We start from the raw sequence: 24,448 nt of genomic DNA on the forward strand, positions 1-24,448 counted from the left end.
GACAAAAACAAAAACAAAAAATCCTCATAGAGAAAGAGATCGGATTTATGATTACTAGAGGCCAAAGGTAAATGTTGGAGAATTGGAGGAAAGTGATCAAAAGGTACAAACTTGCAGTTATCAGATAAATAAGTACTGGGGTTATCATGTACAACATGTCAACTAGAAGTTCGAGTAGTTCCTAAGAGTTCTTATGACAAGGAAAAGAACCACGTTTTTTTTCTTTTTGTATCTATATGAGATGATGAGTGTTAACTAATCACGTCACCATACATGTAAGTCTGTAAGTCGAGTCACTGTACTATACACCTTAAACTTATACAGTGCTATATGTCAATTTTATCTCAATAAAACTGGAAAGGAAACAAAAAAGAAAAAGAGCAGTAAGTTAAGCTCATAGAAAGTAGAGACAAATATTAAGGATAAATGTAGACATTAATAAAATATTTATAAGGCGTACAACAGAGAAAATGAACAAACTAAAAATTAGTATTTGAAAAGACCAATGAATTTGAGAGAACTTTTCTAAGACTAAAAAGGTAAAAAAGAGAGAGAAAAAAGTAAGAAGAGAAAAGCAAATAAAAAGAGAAGACAGAATGACAAGATCAGAAATGAAAAGGGAGATATTACTAACCAATTTTAAGATAGTGAATACATAATAATATTATATGTTAAATACTTTAGAATAATAAATTAGAAATTTCTGATTAAAAGAATAATTTGTTGGTGGTAGGTGGCTCTTCTTTCTCTTCTCACTCTTGACATATTTTCCTCCCTTGATGTATGCATCCCACACATGGATTTGGGGCTTGACCTCTTCCTTGATTCCACCAATGAAACATGAACTGACAATTAGTAAGCAGAAGCTTTATTTTTTTTTAAGATTTATTTATTTATTTTAAAGAGAGAGAGAGAGAGAGAACACCTGAGCAGGATGGGCAGAGAATCTCAAGCGGACTCTAAGCTTTGTGTAGAGCCTGACGCAGACCTCAATCTCACAACCCTGAGATCAGGACCCTGAGATCACGACCTGAGCCAAAACCAAGAGTCAGACACTTAACCGACTGTGCCAGGTGCCCCTGAGCAGAAGCTTTAAATGTGTTTACATGGTTTGGTTTTGTCACATGTCATTTTTCCAACCCCTGGAACAGGACCTATGTAGACTCTGAAAAAGCTTGTGGAGCTGACCTGAGCTTTACCTACAGTCTCCCCAGATGAATTCAGGAGAAACACACCTGACCTACAGATTCATGAAAATCAACAAGAAAACAAAAGCTTGTGGCAAACCATTCATTTTTATAGTTGATTAGCATTATTGCAGTGAGTTTTGACTATATGTCTTTAAAAAAAAAATTTGCCAGTATTGAAAATAGAAGAAATTAGAAATCTAAATATTCCTATATATACTAAAGAAGAGTATGACTTAAATACAATTAATCAGTTAAAAACAAACTTCTTCAGGCCTTGATAATCTCATCAGAAAAGTGTCCAAATTAAAGAAAGATTATCAATATAGCAAAACTTCTTCCACAGAATAAAAAAAGAGTAAACATTTTAAAACTCATTTTAAAAAACCATCATCACCTGGATTACAAATCTTGACAAGAGATTATAAAAGAAATTAAGACTATGAACATACATGCAAAATTTATAATAAAATGTTACCAATAGAATCCAGTGATATATGAAAAGTATACTAAATCATGCACTAAGTGCAATTTATTGCAGGTTTGTTGGTTAAACTTCAAAAATCAATCATCATAATTCACCATAGGGGAGAAAACAAGAAAATCATATAATTATTTTGATAGAGGCAGAAAAAGCACTTGTAAAATGCAAACCATTAATGATAAAGAAAAAAGCTTACCAAATTAAGAGGAAGGAAGCTTCCTTGTGCTAATAAGTGGTATATTTTAAAATAACTAGAATCAAATATTTTATTTGTGAAATACTGAAATCTTTCCCTCCAAATTTGGGAGGAAAACAAATGTGCATATTGAACTAATAGCACTGAACTAATTCAGCACTGAACTAATGGTGCCTAAAAGTACAATAAGGGGGGAAAATAGCATAAAAATTAGAAAGAAAAAATAATTGTAATAATTATAATAATTCTGATAATAATTCAGAAATGGCATAACTCTGTACAAAGAGATAGATAATTGATTAGATAATTTACTAGAATTAGTAGTGAATTTAACAAATTACTTAAATAAAATTAACCAAAAATCTATTTTTTGTACACAAATATAAGTGAAAATTTAAAATTACCTCTACCATTATATTAGCAGAAATTCAAATAAATAATAAAAGTTGTATAAGTTTCTACAATAAAAGCTATAAAAGATTACTGAGAGGAATTTTAAAAGACCCCAAAAAATAGATAAATAAACCATGTTCAAAATGGAAAGTCTCAAAATTATAAACATATTCTTTCCAAATTGATCTATGGAATTGTATGGAATTTCAATAAAAACTCCAGCAGCGTATTTTTTATAGAAATGAACAAGTAGCCTTTAAAATTTATATGGAAATACAATAAAAAAATTTCTTTAAAGATTTTATTTATTTATTTGAGAGAGAGAATGAGATAGAGAGAGCATGAGAGGGGGGAGGGTCAGAGGGAGAAGCAGACTCGCCGCCGAGCAGGGAGCCCGATGCGGGACTCGATCCCGGGACTCCAGGATCATGACCTGAGCCGAAGGCAGTCGCTTAACCAACTGAGCCACCCAGGCACCCTACAATAAAAATTTTTCAAAAAAATGTGTTAGGTCAATTGGATAGTCATATGAAAAAAAATAAATCTTTATCCCTACCTCACACTATATGTAAAAATTAATCCCACATAGATCATGGCTATAAAAGTAAAAGAACAATAAAGCTTTTAGAAGAAAACATAAGGATATTTTTCATGACTTTGTGGTAAGCAAAAATTTCTTTAATTCATACACCCACCAACCATAAAGAATATAATTGATATATCATACCACATTAAAACTAAGAAATTTTATTTATCAAAAGTTAGGAGTATAAAATATGCCATAAAGTGGGAAAAGATATGTGTAGTATCCAATAGAAAAGATATGTGTAGTATCCAATAAAACATTTTCAACTAGCATATTTAAGTACTTCTACTTGTTAATATGAAAATGCAAACTACTAAAAAGAAAAAGTGAGTCAAAGTCTTGAATAAACGTCTTCCAAAAGAGGATATCCAAATGGCCAATGGAAATATAAAACTAAACTTACCTTCATTAGCCAAAGAAATGTCAATTAAAACCACAATGTGACTGGACACTTTCCAGAATGACTAAAACACAAAATGTAGATAATTCCAAATCCAAAGATGTGGAGCAACTGGAACTTTGATACATTGTTCATGGAAGTATAAGTTGATACAAGAGCTTTGGAATGGTCTTAACAATATCTATTAAAGCTGAATATATGAATACCTATGAACTAGCAATTCTATTTGATTACAAAGAAACACATACATATGTATACCAAAAGATATATATGAGGAAGTTCATAGCAACACGCTTTGTAATGGACAAATACTGAAATTAACCTAAATGTCTATTGATGATTGAATGGATAAAAGCAATAGAATATTCTTACACCCATGAAAATGAACTACATTTAGATTCAACAACATGATGAATGTCACAAACATATCCTTGAGCAAAAGAAGTCAGACATAAAAAACTTATTTACCATAAGGTTCTACTGTATAAAGTTCACAAAAGGCAAAGCTCATCTATGCTTTTGGAATGTAGGGTATTTATTAATTTGGGGGAGTTAATTTAGAGGAAGGGTCATGGGGGGAGCCTCTAGGGTGCTGGAATGTTCTATTTCTTGGTTAGATGCTGGTTACATTGGTGGATTTACCTATAAGAATTTCTTCAAACTGGGCACTTCTAATTTCTACATTTTTATGTGAGTATATTATATAGCAATAAGGATTTGTTTAGGGGCTCCTGAGTGGCTCAGTCGGTTAAGTGTCCAACTCTTGATTTCAGCTTAGGTCATGATCTCCAGGTTGTGAGATCAAGCCCCACATTGGACTCTCTGCTGGGCATGGAGCCTGCTTAAGATTCTCCCTCTTCCTCGGTCCCTCGCCCCACCTCTCTCTCTCTCTCTCAAAAAAAAAAAAGATTTGTTTAAAGCAACTTTGAAATAAAAGTATTTTCAGACAAGCCAAACTGAGAGCATTATACCAAAAGACCATACACAGAGGCATTTCTGAGGGTTTTTATGTGGAAGAAGTCAATTGATTCCAGATAGAAGATCTGAATGCAAGAAGCAGTAATTAGCAAAGAAATTAGTATATAGGTGGTTAAAGCAAACAAATATGGATTTAATAAGATAGTATTAATAATTTTTGGTATGTTGGATAACTTTAACTTTCAGTTGTAAGATAGAGAAGGTCTGAGAATCTAATGTGTAACATGATGACACTAGTTGATAACACTATATGTATAACTGAAATTTCCTAAGAAACTAGAACTTAAATGTCCCCACCCATCCCCACCCCACCCCCCAAAAGGTAAATATGTGAGTGATGGATGTGTTAATTAATTTGATGGGGGAAGTCTTTTCACAAGTAGAATAAATCAAAAAGAATTATATCAAAAGAGAGTAAATTACTGGGTAAGAATATAAGTTAAAAGGAGAGTGATGAAAAAAGAGTTCAAAGCAATCATTTATTATCTTACAGTTTCTATGGGTCAAGAACTCAGGAGTGGCTTAGCAGAGGAATTCTGCCTATTTTTTGTGAGACTGCAGGCAAGATGTTTTTCAGGGTTATGATAATCTGAAGATTTGACTGGGGTTGGGAGACATGCTTCCAACATCACTAATGTGACTGTTGGCAGATAGACTTAGTTCCTTACTGGCTGTTGGACAAGGGCCTTAGTGCCTTACCACATAAAGCAAATATTAAGGAAACTCCAGAGGAAAATTGATGCATCATCAATTGTTGTGGGAGATTTTATTGCCCCTCTTAGTAATTGATAGGTAAAAACCAGTAAGGATAGAGAATTCTGAGCAATAAAATCGTCAGTCTGGTCTAATGGACACTTATAAAGTATCAGCCAATAACGGAGAATATATTTCTTTTTTAAGCACATATGAAACATTTACAAATATTGACTGCATAGTAAGCCATAAACTAAACCTCAACAAGTGTTCAAAAGCTATGAAATCATCTAATATGATGAAAATAGCAGTAAACAACAAAAAGAAAATAGGAAGAAATATTCACTTGGAAATTTAAAACACTTCTAAATAACTCAGGCATTAAGACACTGTCATAAGGGCAATAAGATAATATTTAATAGGACACTATAGCCAAAATGCTTATGAATTTATAGAATCAAAATATACAACCTTAAATTATTATTTTAGAGAAGAAATAATTTTTAAGAGGAGTCAAATATTCAAGTTAAGAAATCAGAAAAAGAATAGCATAAAGAAAGGAAAAAAGAAAAAGAAGAATATCAGAGAGGACATTAGGAAGCGAGAAGAAAAAATATACAAACACCAAACGTGAACTCATTTAAAAACTGAAAAAGAGGGCGCCTGGGTGGCTCAGTTGGTTAAGCGACTGCCTTCGGCTCAGGTCATGATCCTGGAGTCCCAGGATCGAGTCCCGCATCGGGCTCCTTGCTCAGCGGGGATCCTGCTTCTCCCTCTGACTCTCCCCCCTCTCATGTGCTCTCTCATTCTCTCTCTCTCAAATAAATAAATAAAATCTTAAAAAAAAAAAAACTGAAAAAGAGACTAATCACTGCTAGATTGACCAAGAAAAAAAGAGACGGCACAAATAAACAATATTAAGAAAAGACAGATGGGGGAGAATATAACTATGAATATAGTAGAAACTGAAAATGTTTAAAAATATATTATCACTATCTTTATGTTGATAAATTTGAAAACTTTGATAAAACGGACAAATACTTAGAAAAGCTACACAATTCACTCAATAAGAAAAAGACAACTCAGAATAAGTCTAAAATAATTTAAGAAATTGAATCAATAGTTCAAAATCTTCTCCCAAAGAAATCCCGAGGTCAGATATTTTACAAGTATATTTTATTAAAATGTCAGGGGAAAAAAAATCCCAATTTTACTCAATTTCTACCAAAGAAGAGAAAAATAAATGACACCCCAAATATTTTTATGAAATGTCTCTCTCTCTTTTCTTTTCCTTCCTCCCTCCATTCGTTCTTCCCCCCTTCTTTCTCCCTCCCTTTTTTCTTTCTTTCTCCCTCCCTTTTTTCTTTCTTTCTTTCTTTCTTTCTTTCTTTCTTTCTTTCTTTCTTTCTTTCTTTCTTTCTTTCTTTCTTTCTTTCTTTCTTTCTTCTCTTTCTTTCTTTCTTTCTTTCTTTCTTTCTTTCTTTCTTTCTTTCTTTCTTTTTCTTTCTTTCTTTCTTTTTCTTTCTTTCTTTCATGTGTCAGGCCCATTATACCTTTCCTGTTCTGGATATGGAATCAGTCATTTTCTCAAGGAATCCGTAATGGCTGCTTTCTACCCAGCCTGTGCACTCCCGTCTGCTATGAGTGTTGACTGTTAATAACTCACAATAATTTAATAACTTCTTCAAAGAACAACTCTGCGCTATTAACAAACTTCCTCACACCCTTACCTCAGTAGCTCATGGCCAATGACTAACTGAGGTGGGGGACAAAAGACTTGCCTTAAGTTGTGAGTACCTCTGTAGTGTAATTTGTGCACCAGATCCAATGTAGGACCAGGCTGATGCTCATCTCCAGTCAAGCCTGCATCCCTCCTATTAGCTTCTGACCCTTACTCTATCCTGCTTTCCTCAGCTCTCCTCCTGAGAGCTTTCCTTCAATAAATCACATTCAATCCCTCTCTCTGGCTCTGCTTAGGAACCCAACCAAAAACACAGCATTAGTTTGTTCCAGTGAGAAATTATACCATAGTATGGATCAATCATTGTTTTGAGAACTTTTCAGTGGAAAGAGCTATGAACTATTTCTTTTTAATGAAGAAATTTATGAGTTCACACTGAAATTTCCAATTCAATTTTATGATTATAGGGATTTATTTAACTTCTCTACTTTTATACCTGCACTTTCCTCTCTCCCATTGAAAATCATGGCTCCTAATACATCAACATATCTATTTGCTAAATAAAGGTTCTAAACATTGTTGACACAACAACACAAACTGACCATGAAATAATGCAATCTTTGAATATTCAAGTTTACATTGTTTGAGATCAATATTGTTTATTCAGAGTATAATTAATTCTTTAACTCATTTGCAAATCTATTATACAATAGCCCTTAATTATTAACTTCAGCTAAGTGTTTACATTCTAAATAGTTTCTCTTTTTTTTTTTTTTAAGATTTTATTTATTTTTTTGACAGAGAGAGACATAGCGAGAGCAGGAACACAAGCAGGGGGAGTGGGAGAGGGAGAAGCAGGCTTCCCGCTGAGCCAGGAGCCCGATGTGGGGCTCGATCCCAGGACCCTGGGATCATGACCTGAGCCGAAGGCAGACGCTTAACGACTGAGCCACCCAGGCACCCAATAGTTTCTCTTTTTAAAGAATAATGTTACCAACTATCATTTCATTCATATGAAACAACATGTCTTGTCACCTGATATTCTATCTATAGTTATGCCCACAATAGATATATAAGGATATGTTCTCCAGTTGATAATTAAGTTATTTTCTTAGTGTTTGCTACTAATTACCTCTTGTTTACCTTGTGCTTTTCATATTTCATGACAGTCTTATTTATTTGTTTGTTTACATTGAGATCTAATCGACATATAACATTGTATTAGTTTTATGTGTACAGCATAATGACTTGGTATACGGAATTACAAAACCATCAGATCTCCCTTCATTGACTACAAGACAATTTGATTCAGGTCAAAATCCCAACAGATTGTTTTTTCTTTTTAAGTAAAGTTACATGTAAATTTTTTGGTAGAATAAGGCAATTCTGAATTAATCAAATAGTTTAGGAGGACTTTTCCTATCAGATATTAAGACTTATAAACTAAGGTGAAACTATACAGTAATAGATCAATTGACAAATGGAAAATAATGAGAGTCTAGAAAGTGACCTCCACATAAATGAATTGGACTCTCATTTTGTTCCAGAGCTGGCATTGCCAATTAGTGAAGAAAGAATAGACTTTAAATCAATTACTTTAAAGCAATTAGTTTTTCATTTGAAGGAAATGAAAATTGATTTCCAACAAGTCTCATCATATGCAAAATTTTATTACAGTTGGATTCTGTATCATATAATTTTTAAAAGACAAGATAGTCTATAAAGAAAATGAATAGACAAACCAGAAATAGGACACTCGTATTTGCAAATGTTTGCAATATTTGACATAGAATTGGTATAGAGAATACATAAAGAATAACTATAAATCAATAAGAAAAAGATAAGCAAATTAAAAGTTGGCAAAGGGCTTAAATTATCATTTCACAGAAAAGAAAAATTGCCACGAACATAAGAAAATATGCACAACATTATTAATGGGGCATGTGCAAACTAAAACCATAATACAATGGCATTTTACATTCATCAAAAATTAGAAAGTCTGACAATTTTAAGTGCTGAAGAGAATAGGATATAATAATAATAATATACTGCTGGCAGGGTAACATTGATCATTGATCATAATGGAAAACAATTTAGCTCCAGGAATTCTAATTTGAGGCATATTCTGGTACATACGTGCCATAAGAATGACAGAAATTTTTAAGGAAATGTATAAACGACTTGTAGTACATCCATATAATGGAGTACTATACAAGCAATCAATATAAATGAACTCCATTTATATGATGAATCTCAGAAATATAAAGCAAGATTAAATGAAAAGAAAAGAAACAGGTACAGAAGAATATATTCAATATCGTTCCACATAAAGTTCAGAAAAACGTACATGTGATTAACAATAAAGAAAAGTGAAGAAATATAAAACAGATTCCAGGATTATAATGTAATCATTCAAGGGGGAGAAGTATGGGGAGTGATGTAAATGGATAGGAAGTACATTCAGGCCTTCAAAGTACTGCTAATTTAATTTTTATATGTGGGTCATTGTTTTGTTGCTTTTTAAGCCTGAACATTTATTAAAGCTTTTTTGTACAGATTAAATATTTCAGAAAGCTTTGTTTAAAATCAGGGTATAAAAAGTGCAATATGATTATAGAAAGAAGACAAGGAAGGAAGGAAGGAAATCATAAAGATTATAAAATTTTCAAAAACAACAAATTGATCACTTTAAATAAATATTTATTGGGTAATTAATATGTGCCAGAAGAAAAAAGATTTATGATTAGGTAATGAGGATGCCTTTAACATATTGAATAGATCGGAGGCTCAGAGAGGTGATTTTCCACAGGTTGCCCAATTGCTAAGTGGTACCCCAATATTCTAAACCAGTTCTTTTATTTCAGATTTTATTCTGTTTCTTTGATTTTAGCTTGCTTTCTAGGAAAATGCAAGCCGAAGTTTGGAAGTTTGGGAGGCTTTAATATTAATCAGGATCCTCCTTTATGAGGGTGTCTCATATCAAGACTAGGCTTTAAAGAATGGTTATTAGGTTATTTATGGACATTATGATTTTTTTTCTTTGTAAGTAACATCCTGCAGTGCTCTCTTAAAAAACTAGATTACTTTCTAAGAATAATACAAAAGACAAACACTGTAATTTAAATGTTTGATTCATTTGACATCTATTTTTTTAACTTCTGTGTGAAAAAATAATCACTATAAACAAATTTGAAAACCAAATGGAATTTGGAAAACTGTTTATACCAGACAAAAATTTATATCCCTAATATAAAATGATCTCTGGGTGGGGGGGGGGAATAAACAAACAAAAACAAAGAAATAAAACTCCCTCAAAAAAAAATCCAAAACAAAAACAAGCAAAAGATACAAACATAACATTTCAAATAATAAATGCTAAAGATATAAAAATACTAAAATACTAATTGATCAAAGGAACATAAATAAGGAGGAGCTTTTATTATTATTTATTATTTTTATTTTATTTTATTTTATTTAGCCTAACAGTTTGCAAAAGATTGTCAAGATTGCAAAGATAAGTTGTTAGGGCTTGGCCATACTTCTATTTTTATAATCTCTGATACTAAAGTAACTTGGTTTCACTTTCAAGGGTGCATTTGGCAATGTTTTTTTTTTTTTTTAATTTTATTTATTTATTCATTAGAGACAGAGAGAGAGAGGCAGAGGGAGAAACAGGCTCCCAAGGAGCAGGGAGCCCGATGCGGGACTCGATCCCAGGACCCTGAGATCATGACCTGAGCCGAAGGCAGACGCTTAGCCATCTGAGCCACCCAGGCGCCCAGCAATGTTTCAAAAGACAAAATGTGCACATCTCTTGACTAAGCAACTACACTTCTAGAAATGTTTTCTAAGTAAAAAAAAGCTTTTCAAAGGCATATGTTTTTGATGGTTTATCACAGTATTACTTGCAATAATTAAAATTTGAAATAATATTTATCAATATTGGTTTAATGAATTATGGGATTATATAAATGGAATATTATACAAACACTGAAATGATCATATTAATCAATATTATTGGCATAGAAAATGTCTGATTGTTGGCTGAAAATGGATTCTAGGACTTACACTGAATTCTCTGGATGATGGAACTTTACAGGATTTTCATTTGCTCCTCTACAAATTTTTCTATTTCACAATGAGCACATCTATGTATAAATAAACAAAAATAATAATAATAATAAAAGCAAAAACAAATCCTCTAACACACATGCATATTATTATCAAATGGGTTTTTAGGAATATAACAGCTACCACTTACTGGATATCCATTTTATGTCAAAGGTGAATTTCCCAAAACTCTGAAAGATTGAGCTCAGAGAAGTTAAGTAACATGCTCAAGTAGCAAAGGAGTGGCTCGGTCATTATTTTGAATCCAAGCACCTCAGGCTTTCTCTAATCCATGCTGTCACATAAAGCAGCATCTCTTAACCTAGAATCAGTGAACCAGATCACCATGGGCAGGTCTCACAGCGTCTGTGAACCTGCTGAAATCATAAGCAGAATTCCATTTGTATGTGATTTTTTTCTGGGGTAGAGTCCACACCATTTATCATAAAGTTACATTATAAGGTCTCAAAGGATGAAGGACCCACCCCTTTGAGAGAACATGGATTCCCATAAAATCATTAAACCATTTTTATGATGCTGGTGCTTCCCAGCTGAAGAAAGCAATATGTTTTCTTACTGCCCTGCTTGCCATTCCCAGCCCCTTGTCTCTGCGAGCCTCAGAAGATTTCTCTCTTTTTGAAAATTGTATTTATATATTTATTTAAATAAAGATTGTATGCACTGAAGCTGTACAACATGATAATTTGATTTATGTATTTCTTGGAGAATAAGCGGGCAGCTGCTTTGTGAGCTCCTTCCCATGACTGTGCTTGCCGGCAACTTCATGTGTATGAAGCACGGATCCAGGCTAGGCTACCTTGGGACAACTTACTGCAGTCCAGTGTGTGTCTATATGACCAGGGCCTTCGCCTTAGTGGAGAACATCAAATAGGGCCAAGACCTCTCCACAGTTGCATTTTTACCTTTGTTCTGACACCAACCATCTGGCCACCCACTGGAGCGCTATAATTCAGTCCGAGGTCTAACCACCAGGAGTTAGTGCAGACCCCACAGGTTGAAGGTCACATTGCCAACACAACTGCCCCCATTTCAGTTGCCAGCCACACTTTGAGGATTCCCAGGCCACCCACACTTCTGAACAACTAGTTACACATTCAGGGGTTTCCTGTGACTCTCTCAGGTTTGAGAATTTGCTAGAATGATTCCCAGAGCTCAGCGAAGTGTTACACTGATAATTACATTTGTATTATAAAGGATGGAAATCACAAAGAGCCCAATGAAGAGACACAAAGGGCAGGGCCTATGGGGGTCCTCAAATGCAAAGCTTCCATGGCCGCTCCTTGTGGAATCAGGGTGTGTCCACTCCCCCAGAATTACATCAATGTGTTCTACAACCGGATGCTCCACTCAGTGTCCAGCATTTTTACCGGGGTCTCATTACATAGATTTGATTGATTAAATCACCAGTCATGTGATTTAACTTGATCTCTTTGCCTTTCCTCTTTGGGGGTGCAGCTGGCCCAAAGACCCACTCCTTAGTCACATGGATGTTCTTTCTGGTGATTGGCCTCCATCCTTATGTGGAGCCCCACCATGAGTCACCTCATCAGCTAAACTCAGGTTTGATTTGAGTTGCTGATGAATAACAAAGACACTTCCGTCACTCAGGAAATTTCCAGGGTTCTGGAACCTCCATGTCTGGAACCTGGGACAAAGAGCAGTTCTTCATTCTAAAACAAACTTCCTCTTTCCATATCCACTTTCCACTTCTCATTTTGTCTTCTTTCCTTTACTCGCTCTCCTTCCTTTCCTTAGTACTCTTTTCAACTGTTCCTCTGACTCTGTCCTGTCACTTGAATTTTAAACTGAAAATGTTGCCTACCCTTTGTCTGATGAAAGAGAAACTTGTAAGAGGACACACTTATAGACACTATACAAAACACCAACAATTGAGATGATCGGTAAGAGAAGGTTATATACATGAACCCTCTGGTAACTAAAGGCAGGAGCAATGAAAGATAAAAGCCAGACATGAGATGCAAGAGATAAAAACATGCTACTTATTAAAATTTTTCTTTGACTGAATATGTCTCTCCAATTTTAGGGCACTTGCAAATCGCCTGAGGATCTTGTTAATATGCAGATTCTTACTTAGTACTTCTGAGGACCCAGGAGTTGCACAGGACCACCTACATAATGTGTGAAATGCAGTGCAAAATAGAAATTCAGGGGCCCTTGTTGAAAAATTAAGAATTTCAAGATGATGACAGCAGTATATTACACCACAGAGTCTTTGTGAACACGGGTCACAAGTCCATAGTTCTTGGCTAATGCTAAGGATCCATGGACCATAATCTGAGTAGAAACAATTTGAGTAGGATTAGGGACAGGTCTCCGCAGCATGTGCCACTTAGGCATGCAGATAAGCTTGAGCTGAAGGCAATTGAAACCCTGTGGGCTCAAGAGAAATCTTTGCCCCTCCCTAAACTATGTAGAAGACTCTAAATTGGGGATTCTTTCCTAGAATAAGGATCATTAACAGAAAATTTAATCTGAGTGGCCCATCTGTAAAGCAGGGCAAACATCTAATTACCAAACATCTGCTTTTCTTACTGCCCGTGAAATGCATTCCTTTCCTGTGAGGTCCCAGAACCCCTACCTGCTTCTCTTTATTTCAGAATGATATACATACTTCATTTTGCCTATCTTTGGAATTCCCATGTCTTTGTGCATCCCCTGTACATACACGATTAAATTTGATTTTCTCCTGTTAATCTGTCCCTTGTCAATTTGATTCTTAGTCCAGCTAGAAGAACCCTTAAAGGGGACAGGAACCCTTGTTCCCTGAAAAAAAAAAAAAAAAATCTAAATGTTCTAAATTGCCTGCCTTCCGTATTGGATTTATAATTTTGTTGGTTTATTGACTTTTGATTTTCCTTAAAATAAGATATTTATTTGGTAAATTAACCAAGCAATTTGAATGCTAGGATTATCTCAGAGACAAATGTTTGTTTTTGCTTTTGCTGTAGGATATTCAATAAATATTTGATAAATTAGTCAACAATACGATACATGGACATATAAGAGATTTATTCTTATTTTCTTTTAAAGGGTAGCAGAGGATGCAACCCCAAACTATGCCTCTTTGGCATAAGAATTTTTTTTGAGCTGATTATTTTGAGAGACTGCAGGCATAGGAGAAGCTCTGAAAACAGAATGGAAGGCACTTTTTTGTAAGGAAAATTTACATTACAAAGGAGGCCTGTACCAGGAAGAGAACTACTATCAGAGATAACTTTTTACCTAAGAAACTTATCTACATAATAGGGCAGTTTTGTTTACCAAACATTTCCTCCTCTCACTTTCTGGTGAATTACCTCCCCCATATTTTATGTGACACTAGTACATAGATGCCATTAAAATCGTTTTGTTTTGGTTTTTTCTTCTGCTAATCTGCCTTTTATTATGGGGTCGGGGGTCTTAACCAAAAACCTAGAAAGGTAGCAGAAAAGTTGTTTCCTCCCCTGCACCATCTTTCCCTCCTTCCATTCCTTCTTTCTTCCTTCTCATCATTTCCTTTCTATCCCCAATTCTGGACTTTGAATCACCTGCCTGAGACTTTTCTTCTTCCCCTACCCTCAGTTCCACTCACACTGATTTCTTCAGGAAGTTTACTCTATCATCAGGACACTTTTTCTCCAACCTTGTGTGTAACCGTGGCACCTTAGTGGGTCACTCTGGTAACAGAAGTAGGTGAGTGATCTGTCTAATTTCTAGAGACCAGAGGGTTTCACCTTGAAGTATCCTTAATTTTTGCAACCATTTTGTTATGGAAATATTTCTAAAATATATTATACACAGACACTGTCTTTCAAACAGAAGATGAAGAACATAGTATAAGATACGGTAGAACCCTTACAGGTATTGTGTTTGGTGAATCTACTTGCTCCTTCCTAAAATGATCCAGGCCTCTGAAACATTGACTTCTTGCTTTTTTTTTTTCTGTTTGTAAAAATTCTCCCCAAATGGTTACCTCTAACTTCCTAGTATTATCAATTTGTTTGCCTAAAATAGAACTTTCACTGTCAAACTTTGCATTTTTTAAATGTGGTTTTGAAAGACCAGATAGCCAAGCTTATTATGATAATTCTGCAGCAAATTCTGTGGCAAATTAGTCATTTATGTAGACCAAATGTGGATATAGGGAATTTACTTATGAATAAAGAACTGAACTTTAAGCTTTTGTACATGGATTCTGTAACATCGATTCTGGATAGTCAGGGAAATTTTAAAATATTTTACTCCTGCATTCTTGGTAAAATTATCAGTGATTCAGATTGTTACAGTGTTTTGAGGAGTTTGACAATAAAGTCCCTAATCTTAATTTACATTTGGGTTCCAACTGATCTCGAGGTCTCTCTGTATATTTTCAAACAGATTAGTCCGCCATTTCCAACTTTTTAAGGTTTTTTTTTTTTTTTTTTTAGAAATATGAAATAGCTTTAATCCCTGCCCTTAGAATGTTTCTAAACTCATGTGTAATAAACCACTTTGATAGCCAACTGTTCAGAGGTTGGTCATTGGAGGGGCCAAGGTGGTACATTTTGATGCAGCCTGCCCTTGGCCTCTAGAACATCCAACACGTAGCTAATTTGATGTCTTTTCATCTTCACTCTATCTTTCCTATAACACACACACACACACAAGCACACACAGACACACACACAGAAATAGATACATTCAGGCACCCGTATATACATATCACACTAAGGAGAAATTGGAGAAAAGAAACGAAAGAGGAATTCCTAAGGTGAGCAATTTGGAGGAGAGAGATGAGGGGCCAACAGTGGTGAAATAAATACACAGCACAAGATTGCTGTTCCTTATGAGCTTATGTTTCCATCAGGGTTACTGAAGCATTTTCAACTAGAATACTAAAAATTTCAGAGCACAGAAAAGCTCTCTAGATTTATTTAGGCAAAACATAACCCATGACAAACAGAGCGCCTTTTCGGGGCTAAGGCAGAGGAGCAGGAGCTGAAGGCGGGGACGCGGGGAGGGAGTCTGGTATGGAAGGCATTCTTTATGTAAGACCCAAAACCCAGAACCATGGCTGTAAAAAGATATCTCGGTCCAATTTTGTTGTCTGTGCTAAAGCGACTAAACAGCCCTAAAACTACCCAAGCTGAGAAAAGGAAATTTGATACCCCTCCACTCAGATCAGATGCATTTCCTGTAGCACCATTTCTCTGTATAATTCTTAAGAGTTTCTTGTCAAAAATTCTGTTGTTTTCCAAATCCCTCTGCTTTCCTTCTTTTTGACCTCAGACAACTCTGGGCATGTACCCGCAGGACGAGAGAAACGGCTCGGGCAGAGGCCTACAATGGTGCACGATTCTTCCATGAGTTCATCCTAAATCAACGGAGAGAAGCAGAAGAAAGGTCTTCCCCAAACACTAGAAAACAGCCAAGTCTTTTTTTTTTTTTTCCCCCTCCGTCCATGTAGCTTTGGAACCACCAGATGGCGATGTTGCAGACCAGCGCTCAAAGCCTCCTGATGCAGTGGAAGTGTGAGAAATGACAGGAAACGTTAAAGTGAACCCCGGAGTGTGTTGGCTGCGTGTCCCTAACTGAAAAAACACATGCAGTGCATCTTAAAGGTGATAACGGTCCTTCTAAAGTTCATTCCGAAATAGCAGGAAGCTACAAAGTAGCTTCTGTGGGGTTCGATCAGTTTACCCTTACCAGCCAGGTCACCAATAAAGGGAAAGATGTTTTCAGAGAGCCGAAGTGTACTTGATGACTCCAGAGCAAAAGACAAAACTCAGTGAAACCCGTGAAATCAGTCAAAACAAGCTCTCAAAAACTTCACGTCCCTGCTTTCTTCTGTTTTACTCTGTCCATTGATTTGACTTGGTTCCCCAGCCACACCATCCATTGCAACCCATCACCCACTCAGGCAACACGGGAACACACTCACATTTTAGAATATAAGTGTTGCAGAATTACCAATAACCACACTGGTCAACCAAAGAAAGCTTCCATTGATTTCCCGTGTTGTAAATTGATCCAGATAATTTCTGTTGCCTAAGGGGCTCATTAACTCACTAATTTGAAATAATCTGAACATAAGCTGAGCGAAAGTTTTCTCTTGCCCTGTGTCCAGACTCATTTAATTCAATTTCTTGGAACACAGCGCTAAGAAAGCCAAAGCTCAGTGTTCAATACCCACTTGATTTTACTATATTCCTTTGACATACTCCTTGCTCCCACTCCTAGCTATTTGGTCTAGGATTAAGGTCAGAATGAAGGTAAGGAGTCGGAACAGAAAAAAGAGTGTGAATGGAGAAACACAAATACCTTCTAATTCCTGGGGGAGGGGGAGGACCTCAAGTCCAACTTCTGACTTGGGTTCAAAGTAACATAGAGTTAGCCCAACTCACACTGTCTCTCCCATTGAATGCAGCTGTGCAGAGTTCATGGACTCTCTCTGAGGACTCTGGATAGTAAAATAGTAACAGAAAGGTTGGGGAAGAAGACTAAAACTCAAAGTACCACCAAGTTGTCAGGGAGTTTCAGGTTTTTCTACCTCTCTCCCCCAGGGTGAAAGCAGAGCAGCATAAAAGCTGGAGATGGGCACTGACCTGTGCATAGAGAGGCATTTCAGGAGAAGCCTGGAAAATAAATAAAACTGTCCCTATTCACAGATGACATGATTCACTATGTAGAAAATCTCCAGGAACCTACAAAAAAGCCCCTAGAAATAATACCAGAGTTTAGCAAAGTCACAGAATATAATAAGGCAACACAAAAAAATCAATTGTATTTATATATAGTGGCAATGAACAGTTGAAAACATTTTTTTTTTTTTTAAAAAGCACTGCTTACAATAGCTTTAAAGAACATAAAATACTTATATATAAATCTCACAAAACCTATACTGGATCTCTCTTCTCAATACTATAAAATGCAGATGAAAAATCAAAGAAGGCCTACATGAATGGAGACACATACAGTGCTCATGTATTAAAAGACAATACGGTAAAGATGTCCATTCCAAAATTGATTTATAGGCAACATAATTCCAACGGTGAAAAACAAACAACCCAACTAAAAATGGGCAAGAAACTTGAACACTTTACCTAAGAGGAAAACACACACACACACACACACAAAGATAATCAACATCACTAGCATGAGCTAGTGGGGAAATGCAAATTAAAACCACATGTGATACGCCTGCACACCTATAAGATGGCTAAAATATAACATATCGATAATGCCAAGTGCTGGTGAGGAAACAAAGCAGCTGGGACACTCACACATTGCTAGAGGGGATGCCCAATAGTACAGCCACTTTAGAGAATAGTTTGGCAGCTTTTATAAAGTTACACATACATTTACCGTAAGACCGGGAATCCTGCTCCTGGGTGTTTTACCTTACAGATACGAAAATTTGTGTTCACCCAAAAAGCTATGCATCAAATGTCTACAGCAGCTGTATTCATAATTGCCAAATCTGGAAACAATTCAGGTGTCCTTTTTTTTTTTTAAAGATTTTATTTATTTATTTGAGAAAGAGCCTGAGCATGAGTGGGGGGAAAGGGCAGAGGGAGAGGGAGAAGCAGACTCCCAGCTGAGCAGGGAGCCCGACACAGGGCTGGATCCCAGGACCCCAGGATCATGACCTGAGCTGAAGGCTTAACTGACTGAGCCCCCCAGGCACCCCAATCCAAGTGTCTTTCAATGAGTGAATGGATAAATAGACTGTGAGACATCCATGAAGCGGAGTGCCACTCAGCAATAGAAAGAGCACACTACTTATACCCACAATGACTTGGGTGAATCTCAAAGGCATTATGTGGCGTGAAAGCAGCCAGTCTCAAAAGATCATAGAGTGCATAATTCCAGTGATATGATATTCTCAAGAAGACAAATCTATGGTAATTGAGGATTTATCAGTGTTCGCCAGGAGTCAGGGGTCTGGGGAGTCTACAACGTGGTTGCACAGGGGAGTTTTGGGGGACATGGAACTGTTTTGCATCCTGTGGTTATTCTAATCTACTTCCCTGTCCTTCTGTCCTTCTGTCCCTGCTCTGGCTCCAGGGCTTAGCCACCCTTGTCTGAACTACTTTAATAGTGTGATAAACTGGTCATCTCGTGTCTAAGTTCTCCTCAAAGCCAAAATACCACACATATTTTCTAAGATTCAACTTAATTTATGTTACTTCATTACTTAAAATGTTTCAGTGGATAAGGCAGAGGCCAGCCTATTCAGCAGAACATAAAGGATTAAAATTAAAATTCAGTCTACCTTTCCAATATCATTTACTGCTATTCTTCTCTATACACCGATGATTTAATAAACTTATTTGTTATTCTCTGAACATACTCCAGTTTCATCACCATCTTTGCTTATGCCATTCCTTCTGCCAACCAGAACCTTCCTCCATTCTACCACCTGGTGAAACACTGCTTGATTTTAAGAACTAACTCAAATATTACTCCTTGAATCAAGACCTTCTCATCATCTGCTGTTGGAAAGAAGTAACTCAACTACCATAGGTACTAAATAAATCCTAGTTACTGTTAACCAAACCATCTCTTGCTCTCTCATACTATTTCTTCATATTTTCTTATAGCTCTTATCTCCTGCATTGTAAGTAGCTGCATATATGTCTGTTTCCCTTGCTGCAATAAGATCTTTCTGAGGAAAGAAATTGAGCACTGCTTATTTTGACAGTGTTTATTGTTGAGCCTAGCATGTAGTAGGTGCTCAATAAATGTTGAGTGGCAGGGAAGGGCAGGGAGCAAAAGAAGGAGAAGAGGAAGAAAAGAATTAAGAGGAAAGAGATCACAAGCCAGGAGGTGAGTCTTCTCCAAATAATGCAGAAACACTGAGCTTATAATTAGCAGGACAGATTCCCCCCGAAGACATTGGTAGTGTCTTTAATGATTCTGCATCCTCTACTTTATCAATGCCAGGGAAGTGGGCAAAGATAACCTTCTTATGATTACAAGGAGCTATAAGGTGACAGTAGATGTTACACCAGCTAACCTTCTCCTAGCTTCTGTCAGGAATTTAAGTGAAAACAAACCCATGTGCCACCATACCAGCCTCTCTGATTTCCTGGTCTGCAAGCTAATTGGGTGGATAATACAACCTGTATGGGAAAATTTCAGTATGTTCTGTTATTCCTTTGCATATACAACATTAATGAAAATAACTATTAGTATTAATAATTATCAATATGACAAGAGTATTCACTGTAGACCTACTATATACATAGGCACAGTGCTTAGTATTTTCTGTAAGATAATCAGAAATAAAGAAAATCCAGACACAATTTATATTTACATGAATGAGGAGTTATTTTCTTTTATACTAGTGAACACAAACACAAGTAATTCATAACATTTTTTTTTAATGTAGGCTTCACACCCAGCATGGAGTCCAATGCAGGGCTTGAACTCACCACCCTGAGATCAAGAACTGAGCTGAGATCAAGAGTAAGACTCTCAACTAACTGAGCCACCCGGGCGCCCCTGAATACATGAGTAATTTTTTTTAAGATTTTATTTATTTGAGAGAGAGGCAGAGAGAGTGTGAGCAGGAGGAGGGGCAGAGGGAAGAGAGATAAGCAGACTTCCCACTGAGCGCAGAGCCCTAGGCAGGGCTCAGTCTCAAGACCCTGAGATCATGGCCCAAGCAGAAACCAGAGTCAGACGCTTAACCGACAGAGCTACCCAGGCGCCCCAAGACAAGTAATTCTTAATTCAAGGTTCAGGAGAAGCAGTATCCCAGGGAAGGAAAGCTGCATGCCAGGAGAAAGAGAATAGCAGGCTCTGATTTGTTGTATGACACTAATAACTCCCTAGATCCGAGCCACGATATCCTAATCTATAAAATAGGGCTTTGATCTAGAACAGTGCTTCTCAAATTTGAATGTGCACATGAATCACTCGGGGATCTCACTCAAAGGCAAGGTCTTATTCAGGAGGTCTGGGGTAGAAATTCTACGTCCCTAACAAGCTTCCTGGTGATAGAAATGCTGTTATTCCTTGGACTACACTTTCAGTCACAAGAATCTAGATAATCTATGAGGTCTCATTAAGCTCTGAAGTTCTAAACCAAGGAAGACATCATCTGAAGGCCATATGGAGATCTCTGGATAACAGTTTCATAAATTCTACCTGCAACAGGAGCTATGAATGATGGGTGTCTCTCCTTCAGGATCCCTTGCGTCAAGATACAGAGATTTGCTTGTATCCAACCTTCAAGAAGAAAAGCCATCGGTGAGAAAACAGGAGTGTGAATGTCATAGACCCTGCACTAATTCCAGTGATTCCCCACACCACATTTCGAAAGCCCTATTTAATTCTAAAATCCTCCTTTTCCTTCCTGCCTCCTGCCCACACAGGGACACAACCCAATTTTTTGGAAACATCCCTGTGAGGCAAACTAGAGCTCAGAGCAAGGTTGGGGGTAGGCGATTATCAAGATGCAAATTGCTTAAACTCAGTTGTTTTGTTTTGTTTCCCCCTCGAAGATCTTGGCCTGTTCTAACATTTTATAGACTGTACCTTATTAAGAAAGAACTTCTGAGCACCACACTCTTCCAGTTCCCAACACAGTGGCTTTCTGAGTTACATAGTAACACCAACTTTAGAAAGAGGTAAGCACGTAAGGAAAAAAGGAGAAAAAAAAAAAACTGGATTAAAGAATATTCCTGAATGATAAATCCAGTCATGCTAGCCTATTATTACACATCCAAGGAATTAATTAGAAACCAGTTAATCTCTAATCTAAGAGAACAATATAGCTTATCTTGTTTTAATATGTTTGAGTTTTGACTGACATTTCATTTGTTCAAGAGGATTTTTTTTTTGCTCTTTCCTGTCAAGAGATGTTGGCAAAGTTGTGTGTAATCAACTTTTTCATTCTGCCTGGCAAAGACCTTTAGCCGTTAAGACAGGGAGATGTACAGTGCCTCTGTCATGGATTTGGATACACAGCATATGGATATACAGCAGTGAAACAGGAAGTTTTTAATGAGACACTTCAGCCCCCAAATGTGACCTGCTTGAATACCATTCCAACTCTAATGCCTCCAGTGCTCTCTGCTGGCATTTTGCAAGAGGGAAGGAAGGAGGCGACGATAAATTGTCTTCCTGAGTCTGCAACTACCATTCCCATGTGAGGCGCCTCCATTTCCCCCTCTGGAAACCAGTGATGGAAATGACCTACCTTATTTAATCAGTGTTTATAATACTTGATTAGCCCCTCAGGCCACAGCAGTTAGGTTAGGCTAAGAATGAAAAGTCCTCTACAAGGGGCTTTTACCTTTCCTGCTTCTGGGAGAGATTCCGAGGACTCCAACATAGCTGACGATAGCAAAGACATTTTCAGTCCCATCCAGCCTAGGTGGATAGAAAATACGCAACGATGGGAGAGTTAAAAATGAGCCACAGTTCAATTGGGCTCCAAGGAGAGCCTAAAATGGAAAATGGGCCAAACAAAATAATGTATATTTTTAACTCATAAATAGGCCAGCAAAATTATATTCAGTCTTTATAAAGTGCTCTGATACAAATCTGGCCACTAATATCCTCCTTTGCCTGGCCACCCCGCTTTCTTCTTCCTTTTTTTTTTTAAGATTTTATTTATTTGAGAGAGTGAGAGCTCGCATGATAGGGGAGGGAGGGTTGGGGGAAGGACAGATGGGGAGGGAGAGGGAGAAGCAGACTCCCCGCTAAGCGGGGAGCCCAACATGGGGCTGGATCCCAGGACCCCGGGACCATGACCTGAGCTGAAGGCAGACACTTAACCAATTGAGCCACCCAGGCGCCCCCTCCCATATTTCTTAAGTCATTTCATTTTACTACATGAAGAAAATAATAGGAGGCTTTGTTAGCAAAGGAATCAAAGAATATAAGTAATTACTCAGATCATTTAAATTATTATGGCTATTTAACTCTAATTACATGGGTATTTCAGGAAGGCCTTTATGTCCCTCCCTGCCCCCTGCTCCCAATAAAAATTATCTGGGTAAATATTGCTGTTCTCCTACACACTTTTTGTGTAGATAAACTAAGTCTTCTGTTTTCTCACTGGGACATTAATTATTAAATCTTTCTAGCTCCTAGATTCTGTGAAGACCTCTAAGTTATAAATCACTGCCTTGCCTTTAGATATTTACAAACCAAAAATTCATTCATTCACTCTTTTTTTTTTTTTTCTTTTTCAAGAAACACTTAATGAGCATTGGTTACTTGCCAGGCATTGTTCTCTATACACAAGAGTGACCACAAACAAATAGTTCAGTGGGAAAGACAAAAAGTCAAATAATCAAACAAATAAATCCTACTTAACAACTATAATAAGTACCAGTTCTATGAAAGCTTAAGACCTGGCCACTTAACCTGTTCAGTGAAAATAACATTACACCTGAGAACTGAAAGGTAAGGAAGAGGCACCTGGGTGAAGGGTATGGTGAAGGATTGCAATCAGAGAGAACAGCATGCACAAATGTCCTGGGGTAGAAAGGAGCACAGTGTATTAAATGAAGTGAGACATGACTGGAAGCTAGTTGGACGTAGCACAAACTGTACAAACAATGAATGCCATAGAACACGAGAGGAAGAGTGTCTCTATTCAGGAGAGGTGGCCAGGGAAAGCTTTCTCGGCAAAATGGGACTTGGAGCTACATTTTTAAGAAAGTGAAGATTTTAGGAAGGAAAATACTATATATTTCTGGCCGCTGGCACAGCAAAAACAAAGGCATCAAAGTACGAAAGCATAAAACATGTTATTTCCTTGTTATTGAAGTTCTTTCAATTTATGTATATGTGACCTGGTTTATTTGAAACTCAAAGAAATACGTTGCTGTATTTTAAAATTGAATTCATACAGAGAGGGACCTAAAATTAAACCTATCAGTCCTTCTTATATAAAAAATTAACTCAAAACGGATTACAGATCTAAATGTAAAAGGTAAAATGTTCAGAGAGAACATAGAGAAGATTTTCAGGGTTTAGGGCTAGGCAAAGAGTTCTTAAACTTGACACCAAAAGCACGATCTGTTAAAAAAAAAAAAAACTTGATTAAATTGAACCTCATCAAAATTAAGATTTTTGTCTGCAAAAGCCCCTGTGAAAAGTATGAAAAGACAAGCTAGAGACTGAGAGAACGTATTTGCAAACCAAATCTCTAACAAAGGACTTGTATCTAGAATATGTAAAGAACTCTCAAAATTCAACAGTTAAAAAAATGCAATTAGAAAATGAGCAAAAGACAGGAAGAGACATTTCGATGAAGAGGATATGCATACAGCAGATAGGCACAGGAAAGGATGCTTTACATATTAGCCATGGAGAGAATGCAAATGAAAAACCTTGATGAGATATCACTCTACACCTACCAGAATGCCTTTAGCCAAAAAAGAGACAACACCAGATACAGGTGAGGATGTGGAGATACTGGATCGCTCATACATTGCTGGTGAGAATGTCAAGATGGTGCAGCCATTTTAGGAAACAATTTGGTGGTTTTTATAAGCTTACACATTCAATTGCCATATGACCCGGAAATTGCCTTCTTGAGAATTTATGACAGAGAAAGAAAAACATATTCACACAAAAACCTATGTATGACCGTTCATACCAGTTTTATTCATAATATCCCCAAACTGGAAACCCTAGATGTCCTTCAACCAGTGAGTGTGTCACCAGCTAGACCCCAAGACCTGACTTTACTGCCCACCTGCTTGTATTCACTAA

This window comes from Mirounga angustirostris, unplaced genomic scaffold (genome assembly GCF_029215605.1).
Source record: "Mirounga angustirostris isolate CCGP_5_RB_7025 unplaced genomic scaffold, mMirAng1.0.hap1 SCAF_13, whole genome shotgun sequence".
NCBI lineage: Eukaryota > Metazoa > Chordata > Mammalia > Carnivora > Phocidae > Mirounga > Mirounga angustirostris.